The following is an 18,581-nucleotide window of genomic DNA, read 5'->3' on the forward strand; positions in this document are numbered from 1 at the left end:
CATGGCACGCAACACACCTGTGCGCCCAGGCATCACACTCACGTGCATAATGACCCTGTTTATTGCATTGCATGTGAAAGCATGTGAAATCTGGGCAATCTCTAACTATATGCCCAGGCTGTAAACACATCCTACACACCTTAACCTGATTATTATGAATAACTCTGAAGTATTCTGGCCCTGTGGCCGTCATAAATTTTGAGGAATATGGTAATGACTGCACAGTTTCATTAAATTTAACTTTTACATATCTTGTTCCGTCCGCCACGTCAGTCCCAGGCCACAACCGTCTTTTAATAGGAGAGATTGCTCTCACTCCCCACACATCCAGTTTTTCTAAAATGTCCTCATCCGCAATATAGGCAGGCAAATTCAAAAATGACACCACCAATTCATCGATAACTAAAGTTTTTACCATCACCACTGCTCTACCCACTTTAAATCCATCTAAGAGTCTTTTCTTTCCAGCTTCGCTCTTGACCGTCACCTCATATTTATTCGGCCCCGTCTCCCGCAATGCAACGATGCCTCCACACACATCACGCATTGCTCTCAGCAGTTCCATTGTCTTAACTTTCTCTTCTCCCACCACCTCAGCCAATACAGTCAAGTCCCTATCATACCGCATTTCTTTCCGTGTCTCTGTCGCTCCACCCGGCTCCGAACGCGTGCTTACCCGTTCTCCCTGTTGTCTCTCATCTGCCGCCAAACAGTCATTCTCCATTCTCCGTCCAGGCCGCTCCTTTGCAATCTCCATTCTTTTCTCAATCTGCTTGACACCCTTATTCAGCGACTTCCTCGTCTCCTCCGCCAGCTCCAGCTCATTCCCTCTCAACGCGCTTTCCCCATAGACGCCACTTTTCTCCGTTTCCATTCTTCTCCTTCCGCTCTTGATGGATGAAATGTGCAAACTCGTCATCAGCCTATCTCTTTATCAGTTCATTGCTACCCTTGCCATCAGTGATTGATGCGTGAAGTATGGGATGTCTCAGGCAAAAAAGAGCTTGTTGATTAAGCCACTACACATCTGTCAGCTGGTATTGGTGTTTTTCTGCCCTTTGCTGGGAAGACATCAATTCATAGAGCTTTAACATATGCATTCATTTTTTCAGCAAACTCCAGAAAAAGAGTTCTTAGAGTAACCAGTATCCAATTATTGCATTACATTAATTGAACCACGTCATTTGGTAGAGTACTAGAGTCATTGAATGGAGCACAACAGAAAGAACTGTTGCCAAAGTTGCCTGCATTTATTGCACATTAAATCCTGAGACCAGCAACACAGCTCAAAGGACGAGCTGGTTTTATTCGTCCTACACTATAACAGGTCCCACCGTAATTTGAACTCAGATCGCTGGATTCACAGTCCAGAGTGCTTACCTATACACCAGGGAATCTCCAGATGCTGCCAAATGAAGAATATGCGCACTGGAAATGTGAACAGTGTTACACAGACAACAGTTGTAACAGTCTGTGGTTTTACTGAGCAGTCCTGAACACTCTGATGCTTGACTGGGGTTTCAAGGCTTATTGCATTTCACAGGGAGATATTTCAACTACTAGCCCTTATGACTCTGTTTGGGGTGAAACACAAAAATAGGGAAGCACTTGAAAACGAGTGGGAAGGGTTATAAATTAGGAATTTGGGATTGTGTCTGGGATCGCACTTCATGCCCAAAATGTGTTTTTAGCATTATCTGAATGAGATCCGCAAGGATATTTACTTAAGAGTGTGTCTATCGTAAACCATTGTGCAACCTTTGCCTCATCTCTCTCCCTGTATTAGTTCTTTAAACACTTGCCATGAGTGTTGATTGCACAAAGTACTCTATGTCTCTGGAACAAGATGAGCTCGTTGACAATACCACTGTGTGTCTCCCAGTTGGTGGAGTAACTGAGTCACTCATTGGGGCAAAAAAACCTACAACTAGCCAGCGGTAGGTTCCACCGAGATTTGAACTCGGATCACTGGATTCAATGTCCAGAGTGCTCACCATTACACCATGGAACCATTTCACATTGTTAGGCTACTTTTGTTGAGCAGTTTCTTTCAGACGATTTGATTCATTTCATTATTGTGTGCATATTGACAACTGGGAGATTGGGTGATCATGTAGCAAACTATAAAATTGTCAATACAAGGAAGTTTGGATACATCTAAGCACTGTGTCACTCTTATCTCTGTGTGTGATGTTCATTGCATCTATCCAGATGAACTGTAACTTGTATAACATCAAAGTCTATGAATTCATCGAGGTAAGCAGCATTGGAGAATAGGTGGCTCCCCACCTTTGACTAAAGTGGGAGAATGTGTTTTGCAAGTGTCAGCTGTTGTCCCTAAAATCCAACGTTTGTCAGAAGTGGGATTCGAACTCACGCCTCCAGGAGAGACTGCAACCTGAACGCAGCGCCTTAGACCGCTCGGCCTTCCTGACAACAGAAGGGGGGGTTGTTTGGTACTCCAAAGAAATCCGAAAAGACAGCGTTTAGATTATGCGTAATTATTGTGAATCAAATGTGCAAACTCGTCATCAGCCTATCTCTTTATCGGTTTTTTGCTACCCTGGCCATCAGTGATGGATGCGTGAAGTATGGTATGTCTCAGGCAAAAAAGAGCTTGTTGATTAAGACACTACACACCTGTCAGCTGGTATTGGTGTTCTTCTGCCCTTTACTGGCAAGACATCAATTCATAGAGCTTTAACATATACATTCAGTTTTTCAGCAAACTCCAGAAAAGGTAACCAGTATCCAAATATTGCATTATATTAATTGAACCACGTCATTTGGTAGAGTACTAAAGTCATTGAATGGAGCATAAGAGAAAGAACTGTTGCCAAAGTTGCCTGCATTTATTGCACATTAAAACCTGAGAACAGCAAGCCATCTTAAAGGTCCAGCTGGTTTTATTTATTCTACAGTATAACAGGTCCCATCGTGATTTGAACTCAGATTGCTGGATTCATAGTCCAGAGTGCTTACCTATACACCAGGGAATCTCCAGATGCTGCCAAATGAAGCAAGTGTGCACTGGAAAAGTGAACAGTGTTACACAGACACTATTTTTAATATATTTCAAATACTAACCCTTATGACAAAAATAAGGAAGCACTTGAAAACTAGGGTAGGGTTATAAAAGAGGAATTGGGGATTGTGTGTGGGATCGCACTTCATGCCCAAAATGTCTTTTTAGCATTATGTGACAGAGATCAGCAAGGATTATTATTTTAAACCATCGTGCAGGCTTGGCGTCATTTCTGTGCCGGTATCAGTTTTTTTGGAATTGTCATGAGTGTTTAGTGCACATAGTATTCTGTTTCTGGAACAAGATGAGCTCCATGACAATGCCACTGTGAGTCTCCCAGTTGGTGGAGTAACCGAGTCATTCATTGGATCGAGGAAAGCTACAACCTGCCAACAGTAGGTCCCACCGAGATTTGAACTCGGATCGCTGGATTCAGAGTCCAGAGTGCTCACCATTACACCATGGAACCTTTCCACATTGCTAGCTTAATGTTGTTGAACAAGTTCTTCCACACAATTTGATTCATTTCATTATTGTCTCCAACTTGACAACTTGGAGATTTGGCTGATCATGTAGCAAACTAAAAAAATGTCAATACGAGGCGGTTTGGGTACATCTAAGCACTGTGTCACTTTTATCTCAGTGTGTGATGTTCATTGCATCTATCCAGATGCAATGTAACTTGTATAACATCAAAATCTATGGATTTGGCCAATAGAGTCAGTCTCAAATGGACTCTCATTAGTGATTATAGGGCATAGATGAAAGACTACCTTTGATATGTAACTAGTGGAGTGCCAAAGCCATGCTCCTTGAGCTACACAGCCCTGCTTGCTTGTCAGCTATCCGTGCTTTACCCATTGCTCCTGCACTTTCTGTCTTATTGAACACACCTTATCCAGGTAAGCAGTCTTGGAGAATAGGTGGTTCCCTACCTCTGACGAATGTGGGAGAATGGATCCAATGTGTTTTCCAAGTGTCAGCTGTTGTCCTTAAAAAACAACATTTGTCAGAAGTGGGATTCCAACCCACGCCTCCAGGAGAGACTGCTACCTGAACGCAGCGCCTTAGACCGCTCGGCCATCCTGACAACAGAAGGGGGGGTTGTTTGGTACTCCAAAGAAATCCGAAAAGACAGCGTTTAGATTATGCGTAATTATTGTGAATCAAATGTGCAAACTCGTCATCAGCCTATCTCTTTATCAGTTCATTGCTACCCTGGCCATCAGTGATTGATGCGTGAAGTATGGGATGTCTCAGGCAAAAAAGAGCTTGTTGATTAAGCCACTACACATCTATCAGCTGGTATTGGTGTTCTTTTGCCCTTTGCTGGGAAGACATCAATTCATGGAGCTTTAACATATGCATTCATTTTTTCAGCAAACTCCAGAAAAAGAGTTCTTAGAGTAACCAGTATCCAATTATCGCATTACATTAATTGAACCCCTTAATTTGATAGAGTACTAGAGTCATTGAATGGAGCACAACAGAAAGAACTGTTGCCAAAGTTGCCTGCATTTATTGCACATTAAATCCTGAGACCAGCAACACAGCTCAAAGGACGAGCTGGTTTTATTCGTCCTACACTATAACAGGTCCCACCGTAATTTGAACTCAGATTGCTGGATTCACAGTCCAGAGTGCTTACCTATACACCAGGGAATCTCCAGATGCTGCCAAATGAAGAATATGCGCACTGGAAATGTGAACAGTGTTACACAGACAACAGTTGTAACAGTCTGTGGTTTTACTGAGCAGTCCTGAACACTCTGATGCTTGACAGGGGTTTCAAGGCTTATTGCATTTCACAGGGAGATATTTCAACTACTAGCCCTTATGACTCTGTTTGGGGTGAAACACAAAAATAGGGAAGCACTTGAAAACGAGGGGTAGGGTTATAAATTAGGAATTTGGGATTGTGTCTGGGATCGCACTTCATGCCCAAAATGTGTTTTTAGCATTATCTGAATGAGATCCGCAAGGATATTTACTTAAGAGTGTGTCTATCGTAAACCATTGTGCAACCTTTGCCTCATCTCTCTCCCTGTATTAGTTCTTTAAACACTTGCCATGAGTGTTGATTGCACAAAGTACTCTATGTCTCTGGAACAAGATGAGCTCGTTGACAATGCCACTGTGTGTCTCCCAGTTGGTGGAGTAACTGAGTCACTCATTGGGGCAAAAAAACCTACAACTAGCCAGCGGTAGGTTCCACCGAGATTTGATCTCGGATCACTGGATTCAAAGTCCAGAGTGCTCACCATTACACCATGGAACCATTTCACATTGTTAGGCTACTTTTGTTGAGCAGTTTCTTCCAGACGATTTGATTCATTTCAGTATTGTGTGCATGTTGACAACTTGGAGATTGGGTGATCATGTAGCAAACTATAAAATTGTCAATACAAGGAAGTTTGGGTACATCTAAGCACTGTGTCACTCTTATCTCTGTGTGTGATATTCATTGCATCTATCCAGATGAACTGTAACTTGTATAACATCAAAGTCTATGAATTCATCCAGGTAAGCAGCATTGGAGAATAGGTGGTTCCCCACCTTTGACTAATGTGGGAGAATGTGTTTTCCAAGTGTCAGCTGTTGTCCCTAAAATCCAACATTTGTCAGAAGTGGGATTCTAACCCACGCCTCCAGGAGAGACTGCGATCTGAACGCAGCGCCTTAGACCTCTCGGCCATCCTGACAACAGAAGGGGGGGTTGTTTGGTACTCCAAAGAAATCCGAAAAGACAGCGTTTAGATTATGCGTAATTATTGTGAATCAAATGTGCAAACTCGTCATCAGCCTATCTCTTTATCAGTTCATTGCTACCCTGGCCATCAGTGATTGATGCGTGAAGTATGGGATGTGTCAGGCAAAAAAGAGCTTGTTGATTAAGCCACTACACATCTATCAGCTGGTATTGGTGTTCTTCTGCCCTTTGCTGGGAAGACATCAATTCATGGAGCTTTAACGTATGCATTCATTTTTTCAGCAAACTCCAGAAAAAGAGTTCTTAGAGTAACCAGTATCCAATTATTGCATTACATTAATTGAACCCCGTCATTTGATAGAGTACTAGAGTCATTGAATGGAGCACAACAGAAAGAACTGTTGCCAAAGTTGCCTGCATTTATTGCACATTAAATCCTGAGACCAGCAACACAGCTCAAAGGACAAGCTGGTTTTATTCGTTCTACACTATAACAGGTCCCACCGTGATTTCAATTCAATTCAATTCAATTCAATTCAACTTTATTTATATAGCGCCAATTCACAACAAAGTCATCTCAGGGCACTTTACAGAATAAAGTCAAGATTATAAAGATATATAAAGAGAACCCAACAATTCCCCCTGGAGCAAGCCATAGGCAACAGTGGAGAGGAAAAACTCCCTTTAACGGAAGAAACCTCCAGCAGAACCAGGCTCAGGGTGGACGGCCATCTGCCTCGACCGGTTGGGGTGAGTGGAAAGGGGAGAGAGAAAAGAACAGAGCAACAAAAAGCATTAACAAAACATCGGGCAGATTGGTAGGACCAGTAGCTTCACGCTGGAAGACACACAGCTTCAAAGTCGGGGGACACCTGCAGAAAGGGACAGAGAGAAGGGGACAGAGGAGGACAAAGACAACTACGGGAGAGAACACACAGAGTTAATGACATACAGTGGTGACAATTGCGGGATAAGAGGAGAGGAGAGAGGTCAAGAGGAGGAAAGGAGCTCAGTGCATTGGGGGGTGGGTCCCCCAGCAGTCTAAGCCTATGGCAGCATAACTATAACTAACTATATGCTTTATTAAAAAGGAAGGTTTTAAGCCTAGACTTAAACGTAGAGAGGGTGTCTGTTTCCCCAATGTGAACTGGGAGCTGGTTCCACAAGAGAGGAGCTTGATAGCTAAAGGCTCTACCTCCCATTCTACTTTTGGAAACTCTGGGAACCACAAGTAGGCCTGCATTCTGAGAGCGAAGTGGTCTACTGGGATGATGTGGTGCTATGAGGTCTTCTATATATGATGGAGCCTGACCATTCAGAGCTTTATATGTAAGAAGCAGGGTTTTAAATTCTATTCTACATTTAATTGGAAGCCAATGGAGAGAAGCTAGTGAAGGTGAAATATGATCTCTCTTGCTAGTTCCAGTCAGCACTCTTGCTGCAGCATTTTGGATTAATTGCAGGCTCTTTAGGGAGTTACTGGGGCATCCTGAAAGTAGGGAATTACAGTAGTCCAACCTAGAGGTAACAAATGCATGGACCAGTTTTTCGGCATCACTTTGAAACAGGATGCTCCTAATTTTGGCAATGTTCCGTAGGTGGAAGAAGGCTGTTCTAGAGATTTGTTTTATATGTGAGTTAAAGGACAGATCCTGATCAAACATAACTCCAAGGTTCCTTGCAGTAGTACTGGAGGCCAGACTTATGCCATCTAGTGTAACAATATGGTTGGACATCATATCTCTGAGATTTTTGGGCCCAAATACTATGACTTCAGTTTTGTCTGAGTTTAAAAGTAAAAAATTGTGGGACATCCAGGCCTTTATGTCTTGTAGGCATGCTTGAAGCTTTATTACCTGATTATTTTCATCTGGTTCCATAGATAAATATAGCTGGGTATCATCAGCATAACAGTGGAAATTTATGGAGTGTTTTCTAATAATGTTGCCTAAAGGAGACACATATAAAGTAAAAAGTATTGGTCCTAACACAGAGCCTTGTGGAACTCCATAGCTAACCTTTGTGTGCATGGAGGATTCATCATTAACATGAACAAATTGAAATCTATCAGATAGATAAGATTTAAACCAACCTAGTGCAGTTCCTGTAATTCCAATTTCATGTTCCAGTCTCTGTAATAAAATGTTATGATCAATGGTATCAAATGCAGCACTAAGATCTAACAGAACAAGTATAGAGATGAGTCCAGTATCTGAGGCCATGAGAAGATCGTTGGTGACTTTTACCAGTGCTGTTTCTGTACTATGATGAACTCTAAATCCTGACTGAAAGTCTTCATACAAATTATTCCTATGAAGGTGATCACATAATTGTTTTGCGACTACTTTTTCAATTATTTTAGAAATAAAGGGGAGATTAGATATTGGTCTGTAATTGGCTAAAACACCTGGGTCAAGACAGGGTTTTTTTAAGTAATGGTTTAATTACAGCTACCTTATAGGCCTGTGGTACATAGCCTGTTTCTAAAGATAGATTTATGATATCTAATATGAATGCATCTATTAAGGGTAAAACTTCCTTGAGCAGCTTAGTTGGAATAGGGTCTAGCAGACAGGTTGTTGGTTTAGATGAGTTAATAATTGAAGTTAGCTCAGAGAGATCTATGGGTAAAAAGCAGTCTAACAGGGATTGGGGCCTTATCGATGACTCTAGCACTGCTGTACATGAAGATCTATCTGTAATTTTTGGGGGGAGGATCTGGTGAATTCGTTCTCTAATAGCTACAATTTTATTCATAAAGAAGGTCATGAAGTCATTGCTGCTCAAAGTTAAGGGAAAACTAGGCTCAACAGAACTATGGCTCTTAGTCAGCCTGGCTACAGTGCTGAACAGAAACCGGGGGTTGTTCTTGTTTTCTTCTATTAATGATGAATAATATGCTGTTCTGGCATCACTGAGAGCTTTTTTGTACATTTTTAAACTATTTTTCCAGGCTAAATGAGATTCTTCTAACTTTCTGGAACGCCACTTCCTTTCTAACTTTCATGTTTCCTGTTTTAAGTTGCGTGTTTGTGAACTATACCATGGAGATCGCCTCTGCTGGTTTACTGCCTTCTTTTTTAGAGGGGCAACACTATCGAGTATTGTACGTAGTGAGGCTGCAGAATTGTCAACAAGATAATCTACTTGTGCAGGAGTAACATTAAGGAGACTACTTTCCATTGTATTAACATATGGTGAAGGAAATGATGAAGAAATAATTTCTTTAAATTTGTTGACAGCTTTTTCACTTAAGCATCTGCTATAGTGGAATTTTTCAGTTTTATAACTGCTATATAGTCTGTTATTGTAAATTCAAATGTTATTAAAAAATGGTAAGACAGAAGAGAGTTGTGAGGAAATATGGTTAAATTATCCGCTTCAATTCCATACGTAAGGACAAGGTCTAACGTGTGACTAAAACAGTAAGTGGGTTTATTTACATTTTGGGAAAAACCAATTGAATCTAATAATGAATTAAACGCAGTGCTCAGGCAGTTACTGTCAGCATCTACATGAATGTTAAAGTCACCCACTATAATGACTTTATCTGTACTAAGCACTAAATCAGATAGAAAATCAGAAAATTCAATCAAAAACTCTGAATAAGGGACTGGAGGACGGTACACGATAACAAATAATAGTGGGTGTGAAAGGCTAAGAGTAAGGCTTTCAAATGAGTTATAACTATGTTTAGGTCTAGGGTTTATTGATGAGCTAGAATGGAAGATTGCTGCAACTCCTCCACCTCGGCCTGTGCTTCTAGGAACATGATAATTAATATGACTTGGGGGTGTTGACTCATTTAAACTGACATATTCTTCCTGCTGCAACCAAGTTTCAGTGAGACAAAATAAATCGAATTGATGATCACTTATTAAGTCATTTACTAACAGAGATTTAGAAGAGAGAGATCTGATATTTAATAATACACATTTAATAGTTTTGGGGTTTTGTTCTGTAAGAGGAGTAGTCTTAACTTTTATTAGGTTATTATGATTAACTCCTCTTGTTGATTTGAACTCAGATCGCTGGATTCACAGTCCAGAGTGCTTACCTATACACCAAGGAAACTTCAGATGCTGCCAAATGAAGAATATGCGCACTGGAAATGTGAACAGTGTTACACAGACAACAGTTGTAACAGTCTGTGGTTTTACTGAGCAGTCCTGAACACTCTGATGCTTGACAGGGGTTTCAAGGCTTATTGCATTTCACAGGGAGATATTTCAACTACTAGCCCTTATGACTCTGTTTGGGGTGAAACACAAAAATAGGGAAGCACTTGAAAACGAGGGGTAGGGTTATAAATTAGGAATTTGGGATTGTGTCTGGGATCGCACTTCATGACCAAAATGTGTTTTTAGCATTATCTGAATGAGATCCGCAAGGATATTTACTTAAGAGTGTGTCTATCGTAAACCATTGTGCAACCTTTGCCTCATCTCTCTCCCTGTATTAGTTCTTTAAACACTTGCCATGAGTGTTGATTGCACAAAGTACTCTATGTCTCTGGAACAAGATGAGCTCGTTGACAATGCCACTGTGTGTCTCCCAGTTGGTGGAGTAACTGAGTCACTCATTGGGGCAAAAAAACCTACAACTAGCCAGCGGTAGGTACCACCGAGATTTGAACTCAGATCCCTGGATTCAAAGTCCAGAGTGCTCCCCATTACACCATGGAACCATTTCACATTGTTAGGCTACTTTTGTTGAACAGTTTCTTCCAGACGATTTGATTAATTTCATTATTGTGTGCATATTGACAACTTGGAGATTGGGTGATCATGTAGCAAACTATAAAGTTGTCAATACAAGGAAGTTTGGGTACATCTAAGCACTGTGTCACTCTTACCTCTGTGTGTGATGTTCATTGCATCTATCCAGATGAACTGTAACTTGTATAACATCAAAGTCTATGAATTCATCCAGGTAAGCAGCATTGGAGAATAGGTGGTTCCCCACCTTTGACTAATGTGGGAGAATGTGTTTTCCAAGTGTCAGCTGTTGTCCCTAAAATCAAACATTTGTCAGAAGTGGGATTCGAACCCACGCCTCCAGGAGAGACTGCGACCTGAACGCAGCGCCTTAGACCGCTCGGCCATCCTGACAACAGAAGGGGGGGTTGTTTGGTACTCCAAAGAAATCCGAAAAGACAGCGTTTAGATTATGCGTAATTATTGTGAATCAAATGTGCAAACTCGTCATCAGCCTATCTCTTTATCAGTTCATTGCTACCCTGGCCATCAGTGATTGATGCGTGAAGTATGGGATGTCTCAGGCAAAAAAGAGCTTGTTGATTAAGCCACTACACATCTATCAGCTGGTATTGGTGTTCTTTTGCCCTTTGCTGGGAAGACATCAATTCATGGAGCTTTAACATATGCATTAATTTTTTCAGCAAACTCCAGAAAAAGAGTTCTTAGAGAAACCAGTATCCAATTATTGCATTACATTAATTGAACCACGTCATTTGGTAGAGTACTAGAGTCATTGAATGGAGCACAAAAGAAACAACTGTTGCCAAAGTTGCCTGCATTTATTGCACATTAAATCCTGAGACCAGCAACACAACTCAAAGGACGAGCTGGTTTTATTCGTTCTACACTATAACAGGTCCCACCGTAATTTGAACTCAGATCGCTGGATTCACAGTCCAGAGTGCTTACCTATACACCAGGGAATCTCCAGATGCTGCCAAATGAAGAATGTGTGCACTGGAAATGTGAACAGTGTTACACAGACAACAGTTTTAACAGTCTGTGGTGTTACTGAGTACTAGAGTCATTGAATGGAGCACAACAGAAAGAACTGTTGTCAAAGTTGCCTGCATTTATTGCACATTAAATCCTGAGACCAGCAACACAACTCAAAGGACGAGCTGGTTTTATTCGTTCTACACTATAACAGGTCCCACCGTGATTTGAACTCAGATCGCTGGATTCACAGTCTAGAGTGCTTACCTATACACCAGGGAATCTCCAGATGCTGCCAAATGAAGAATGTGTGCACTGGAAATGTGAACAGTGTTACACAGACAACAGTTTTAACAGTCTGTGGTTTTACTGAGCAGTCCTGAACACTGAAGATTTATTGTTATTGACTCGCGCCCCTGTGGCATGCTCATATGCAGTTAGGTGACCGAGCACCCGTTGCAAGCTGTTCCTATCTTTAACCATTATGTTAATATCATCTGCATATTGTGCAATTCGAAAGTCTGAGCCAGTCGGTGATTGTATTCCATTTATTTTTGTATCGCTTAAGATTAATTTCGCTAGGGGCTCGGCCACTATTGCATAAAGCATAGCCGACAGGGGGCACCCCTGCCTAACCGACCTCTCCAAAGGGAAGGGATCAGTCAGGAAGCCATTACATTTGACAACACTAGTAGCTCGGCCATACAACAGCTCCACCCATGCTCGAAAAGTTGGGCCGAACCCAAAAACCCCCAGACACTCAAAGAGGAACTCGTGACTCACCCTGTCAAACGCCTTCTCTAGGTCCACACTCAAGTAGATGCCACCTGTGGCCATTAGCTGTTGAAATGAGAATCTGGTTGACAGGATACAATCAGCAATATCCCTCCCCGGAATGCTATAAGTCTGGGTAGGCCCAACTATCGACCCAATCACTCTTTTGAGTCTGGACGCCAGCACCTTAGCCAGGATCTTGTAGTCAGTATTGAGCAAACTAATGGGCCTATAATTCCCCAAGTCGGTCCTGGCTCCCTTATTCTTGTAAACCAGAGTGATCACGCCTCTCACGAAAGACTCCGCACATCTGTTCTCCGTTTGCATGGCAGAGAACAACCTACAGAGGACCGGAGATAGCAAATCCTTATAGGACTGATAGAACTCTGCCGAGAGGCCGTCCAGACCCGGGCTTCTAGCTCTATGCATTTCAGCAATGGCTGCACTGATTTCCTCCGGGTGGAGGTCGCCATCACACATAGCCGCGTCCTCAGGACCGAGAGAGCAGCCGACATTACCAAGTATTTTATCTCTTTGTGCTTTTCCTATATTTTGTTTACTGAAAAGATTAGAGTAAAAATCCTGTATAGTTTGTAATATATCTACTAAATCGGTGTGTGTATTGCCTTCAGAATCCTGTATTTCTGTTATGTATGTTTTGGTCTGCCTTCTCTTTTCTAAGCCCAAAAAGTATGCTGTACAGCGCTCTCCCTCCACTACATGTTGTATTTTGCTGCGGATCACTGCCCCTTTACATTTTTCCTCATCTAGGCGTGCTAGTTGCTCTCTCAGTCCAAGATAGCCATCCAGGGGATGGCCATGCCCAGCTTCAACAAGCTCAATTTCCCTTTTCAGACGGTGTCTCAACTCAGCCTCCTTAGCTCTTTCCCTTAGCCTTTTCTCTCTGCTCAGTGCAATGCAGCGCCTCCTAATTTTAAACTTGGCGTGCTCCCACCACTCAATGATATCTACTACAAATTCACTTTCTTCACACAGAGCAGAGAGAAAAGACTTCATTTTATCTTTAAAAAAATGAATCCTCCAGGAGGGCTGAGTTAAAACACCACACCCCTCCATTCCTCTGCATGCTACCCTCCCCAAGAGTCACATTCAGCGAGGCATGATCACTCCATGTGCAGAAATTATATTCACACTTTTTTAACATAGGAATCAAGCCCGACGCCAGCAAACACAGGTCTATCCTAGACTGCTTTAGTTTGCCCAATACTACTTGCCTGCGCGAATACGCACGGGTGCCAGGGTTCAGAACTCTCCAAGCATCAATCAAATCACCCTCAGTCATCCACTGAAAAACAGCCGATCTACTAGTGTCTGTTTTGAAAACGTTGTTTGCACTCACATCCAGCCCAGTTAGAGCAACATTCCAGTCCCCCACCACTACCGAGCGATCGTCCGTCCACCTTTTACAGCGGCCAAAAAAAACCCTCCTTTCACCCTCACTGTTTGGGCCATATAGATTTAGAATTCTGTAGTTTCTATTGTGATATACAGTATCTAGAACCAACAGTCTCCCTTGGTTATCCTTAAAAACCTCTGTCACATTCTCAAAAACACCTGGCTTTACAAATACTGCTACACCTGCGGTTTTGTCAGCAGAGAGGGAATAAAACAAATCCCCTCTCCAAAAAGTATTTATTTTGTCTATTTTTTCCATAGTCCATCTACATTCCTGGACGCACAGGATGTCACAGTCCATGTCTTCACACAGTCTTTTAATTTTCCATACCTTTCCTAGGCCGTTTAGGTTTTGGGACTGGAGATGCATGAAAAGGATCACACAAAAGGGGGTCATCTATCTCTGGCCTGTTTCTTCCCTTTCCCTTTGCCCTCTGCCACACTTTCCCCGGACTTCTTTTGTCCTCTTTTCCTCATGTGCCTTACTTGCTGAAAGTCCATCTCTGCCTCTGATTCATCACCGTCAGCCTGAGGAGTCGATACAGCAATTTCTAGAGCAATACCTCTGGGGTCAGGTAATGGCTCACCTTGAATTGGAAGTCTAGACAGAGGAGCCTGAAGCATACCCCTCTCGCCCTCTTCAGGGTGACTGGCTACTTCTCCACTCCACTCCGCCAACACGAGATCCAGACTTGACCCAATCTCATTCACATTGTTTCCCTTTTTATTCTCTGAAAGGACCAGTTCACTGGCCTGAGTCTCCATTAACTCTCCTCCCCCCTCCTCATATTCACTTGCTCCTTCACTGTCAAGATCCAGTCCTACCTCCTCTGGAGGCCTTATTCCAGCATCCTCATTGGGGATCAGTCCCCTGTGCCCCTCTCCAGACTCTATTGCATTGTTTTGACACACACATTCCTCCTGTGGACTATGGCATGAGTCACATCTATGCTCCTGGGCATCACACTCCCTCGCATAATGACCCTGTCTGTTACACTTAAAACAAGTGAAATCTGGGCAATCTCTGACGATATGCCCAGGCTGTAGACACATCCTGCATACCTTAACTTGATTATTATGCATTACCCTGAAATACTCTGGGCCAGTTGCTGTCATAAACTTTGCGGAGTAAGGCAGTGATTGCACAGTCTCATTGAACTTAACTTTTAGATATCTGGTGCCATCAGCCACATCAGTTCCTGGCCACAGTCTCCGTTTTACTGAGAACAGCAAGCCAGCTTAAAGGTCCAGCTGGTTTTATTAATTCTACACTATAACAGGTCCCATCGTGATTTGAACTCAGATTGCTGGATTCATAGTCCAGAGTGCTTACCTATACACCAGGGAATCTCCAGATGCTGCCAAATGAAGAATGTGTGCACTGGAAATGTGAACAGTGTTACACAGACAACAGTTTTAACAGTCTGTGGTTTTACTGAGCAGTCCTGAACACTCTGATGCTTGACAGGGGTTTCAAGGCTTATTGCATTTCACAGGGAGATATTTCAACTACTAGACCTTATGACTCTGTTTGGGGTGAAACACAAAAATAGGGAAGCACTTGAAAACGAGGGGTAGGGTTATAAATTAGGAATTTGGGATTGTGTCTGGGATCGCACTTCATGCCCAAAATGTGTTTTTAGCATTATCTGAATGAGATCCGCAAGGATATTTACTTAAGAGTGTGTGTATCGTAAACCATTGTGCAACCTTTGCCTCATCTCTCTCCCTGTATTAGTTCTTTAAACACTTGCCATGAGTGTTGATTGCACAAAGTACTCTATGTCTCTGGAACAAGATGAGCTCGTTGACAATGCCACTGTGTGTCTCCCAGTTGGTGGAGTAACTGAGTCACTCATTGGGGCAAAAAAACCTACAACTAGCCAGCGGTAGGTTCCACCGAGATTTGAACTCGGATCACTGGATTCAAAGTCCAGAGTGCTCACCATTACACCATGGAACCATTTCACACTGTTAGGCTACTTTTGTTGAACAGTTTCTTCCAGACAATTTGATTCATTTCATTATTGTGTGCATATTGACAACTTGGAGATTGGGTGATCATGTAGCAAACTATAAAATTGTCAATACAAGGAAGTTTGGGTACATCTAAGCACTGTGTCACTCTTATCTCTGTGTGTGATGTTCATTGCATCTATCCAGATGAACTGTAACTTGTATAACATCAAAGTCTATGAATTCATCCAGGTAAGCAGCATTGGAGAATAGGTGGTTCCCCACCTTTGACTAATGTGGGAGAATGTGTTTTCCAAGTGTCAGCTGTTGTCCCTAAAATCCAACATTTGTCAGAAGTGGGATTCGAACCCACGCCTCCAGGAGAGACTTCGACCTGAACGCAGCACCTTAGACAGCTCGGCCATCCTGACAACAGAAGGGGGGGGTTGTTTGGTACTCCAAAGAAATCCGAAAAGACAGCGTTTAGATTATGCGTAATTATTGTGAATCAAATGTGCAAACTCGTCATCAGCCTATCTCTTTATCAGTTCATGCTACCCTGGCCATCAGTGATTGATGCGTGAAGTATGGGATGTCTCAGGCAAAAAAGAGCTTGTTGATTAAGCCACTACACATCTATCAGCTGGTATTGGTGTTCTTTTGCCCTTTGCTGGGAAGACATCAATTCATGGAGGTTTAACATATGCATTCATTTTTTCAGCAAACTCCAGAAAAAGAGTTCTTAGAGTAACCAGTATCCAAGTATCGCATTACATTAATTGAACCCCTTAATTTGATAGAGTACTAGAGTCATTGAATGGAGCACAACAGAAAGAACTGTTGCCAAAGTTGCCTGCATTTATTGCACATTAAATCCTGAGACCAGCAACACAGCTCAAAGGACAAGCTGGTTTTATTCGTCCTACACTATAACAGGTCCCACCGTAATTTGAACTCAGATTGCTGGATTCACAGTCCAGAGTGCTTACCTATACACCAGGGAATCTCCAGATGCTGCCAAATGAAGAATATGCACACTGGAAATGTGAACAGTGTTACACAGACAACAGTTGTAACAGTCTGTGGTTTTACTGAGCAGTCCTGAACACTCTGATGCTTGACAGGGGTTTCAAGGCTTATTGCATTTCACAGGGAGATATTTCAACTACTAGCCCTTATGACTCTGTTTGGGGTGAAACACAAAAATAGGGAAGCACTTGAAAACGAGGGGTAGGGTTATAAATTAGGAATTTGGGATTGTGTCTGGGATCGCACTTCATGCCCAAAATGTGTTTTTAGCATTATCTGAATGAGATCCGCAAGGATATTTACTTAAGAGTGTGTCTATCGTAAACCATTGTGCAACCTTTGCCTCATCTCTCTCCCTGTATTAGTTCTTTAAACACTTGCCATGAGTGTTGATTGCACAAAGTACTCTATGTCTCTGGAACAAGATGAGCTCGTTGACAATGCCACTGTGTGTCTCCCAGTTGGTGGAGTAACTGAGTCACTCATTGGGGCAAAAAAACCTACAACTAGCCAGCGGTAGGTTCCACCGAGATTTGAACTCGGATCACCGGATTCAAAGTCCAGAGTGCTCACCATTACACCATGGAACCATTTCACATTGTTAGGCTACTTTTGTTGAACAGTTTCTTCCAGACGATTTGATTCATTTCATTATTGTGTGCATATTGACAACTTGGAGATTGGGTGATCATGTAGCAAACTATAAAGTTGTCAATACAAGGAAGTTTGGGTACATCTTAGCACTGTGTCACTCTTACCTCTGTGTGTGATGTTCATTGCATCTATCCAGATGAACTGTAATTTGTATAACATCAAAGTCTATGAATTCCTCCAGGTAAGCAGCATTGGAGAATAGGTGGTTCCCCACCTTTGACTAATGTGGGAGAATGTGTTTTCCAAGTGTCAGCTGTTGTCCCTAAAATCCAACATTTGTCAGAAGTGGGGTTCAAACCCACGACTCCAGGAGAGACTGCGACCTGAACGCAGCGCCTTAGACCGCTCGGCCATCCTGACAACAGAAGTGGGGGTTGTTTGGTACTCCAAAGAAATCCGAAAAGACAGCGTTTAGATTATGCGTAATTATTGTGAATCAAATGTGCAAACTCGTCATCAGCCTATCTCTTTATCAGTTCATTGCTACCCTGGCCATCAGTGATTGATGCGTGAAGTATGGGATGTCTCAGGCAAAAAAGAGCTTGTTGATTAAGCCACTACACATCTATCAGCTGGTATTGGTGTTCTTTTGCCCTTTGCTGGGAAGACATCAATTCATGGAGCTTTAACATATGCATTCATTTTTTCAGCAAACTCCAGAAAAAGAGTTCTTAGAGTAACCAGTATCCAATTATCGCATTACATTAATTGAACCCCGTAATTTGATAGAGTACTAGAGTCATTGAATGGAGCACAACAGAAAGAACTGTTGCCAAAGTTGCCTGCATTTATTGCACATTAAATCCTGAGACCAGCAACACAGCTCAAAGGACAAGCTGGTTTTATTCGTTCCAAACTATAACAGGTCCCACCGTGATTTGAACTCAGATCGCTGGATTCACAGTCCAGAGTGCTTACCTATACACCAGGGCATCTCCAGATGCTGCCAAATGAAGAATGTGTGCACTGGAAATGTGAACAGTGTTAGACAGACAACAGTTTTAACAGTCTGTGGTTTTACTAAGCAGTCCTGAACACTCTGATGCTTGACAGGGGTTTCAAGGCTTATTGCATTTCACAGGGAGATATTTCACCTACTAGACCTTATGACTCTGTTTGGTGTGAAACACAAAAATAGGGAAGCACTTGAAAACGAGGGGTAGGGTTATAAATTAGGAATTTGGGATTGTGTCTGGGATCGCACTTCATGCCCAAAATGTGTTTTTAGCATTATCTGAATGAGATCCGCAAGGATATTTACTTAAGAGTGTGTCTATCGTAAACCATTGTGCAACCTTTGCCTCATCTCTCTCCCTGTATT

General features: G+C 42.3%; 7 non-coding genes across 7 annotated transcripts; all 7 read right to left on the reverse strand.

Moving 5' to 3' along the window:
- Positions 1-1,939: 1,939 nt before the first annotated feature.
- Positions 1,940-2,011, reverse strand: trnaq-uug (transfer RNA glutamine (anticodon UUG)). The gene has a single exon. It is a non-coding gene; the product is annotated as a tRNA-Gln (tRNA).
- A 1,411-nt stretch (positions 2,012-3,422) lies between these two features.
- Positions 3,423-3,494, reverse strand: trnaq-cug (transfer RNA glutamine (anticodon CUG)). Its single transcript has one exon. It is a non-coding gene; the product is annotated as a tRNA-Gln (tRNA).
- Positions 3,495-5,231: 1,737 nt separating this feature from the next.
- On the reverse strand, positions 5,232-5,303 carry trnaq-uug (transfer RNA glutamine (anticodon UUG)). Its single transcript has one exon. It is a non-coding gene; the product is annotated as a tRNA-Gln (tRNA).
- A 341-nt stretch (positions 5,304-5,644) lies between these two features.
- Positions 5,645-5,727, reverse strand: trnal-cag (transfer RNA leucine (anticodon CAG)). Its single transcript has one exon. It is a non-coding gene; the product is annotated as a tRNA-Leu (tRNA).
- Positions 5,728-10,763: 5,036 nt separating this feature from the next.
- Positions 10,764-10,846, reverse strand: trnal-cag (transfer RNA leucine (anticodon CAG)). Its single transcript has one exon. It is a non-coding gene; the product is annotated as a tRNA-Leu (tRNA).
- Positions 10,847-15,512: 4,666 nt separating this feature from the next.
- On the reverse strand, positions 15,513-15,584 carry trnaq-uug (transfer RNA glutamine (anticodon UUG)). Its single transcript has one exon. It is a non-coding gene; the product is annotated as a tRNA-Gln (tRNA).
- A 1,540-nt stretch (positions 15,585-17,124) lies between these two features.
- Positions 17,125-17,196, reverse strand: trnaq-uug (transfer RNA glutamine (anticodon UUG)). The gene has a single exon. It is a non-coding gene; the product is annotated as a tRNA-Gln (tRNA).
- Between the last annotated feature and the right edge of the window lie 1,385 nt (positions 17,197-18,581).

This window comes from Channa argus, unplaced genomic scaffold, assembly GCF_033026475.1.
Source record: "Channa argus isolate prfri unplaced genomic scaffold, Channa argus male v1.0 Contig059, whole genome shotgun sequence".
Taxonomy (NCBI): domain Eukaryota; kingdom Metazoa; phylum Chordata; class Actinopteri; order Anabantiformes; family Channidae; genus Channa; species Channa argus.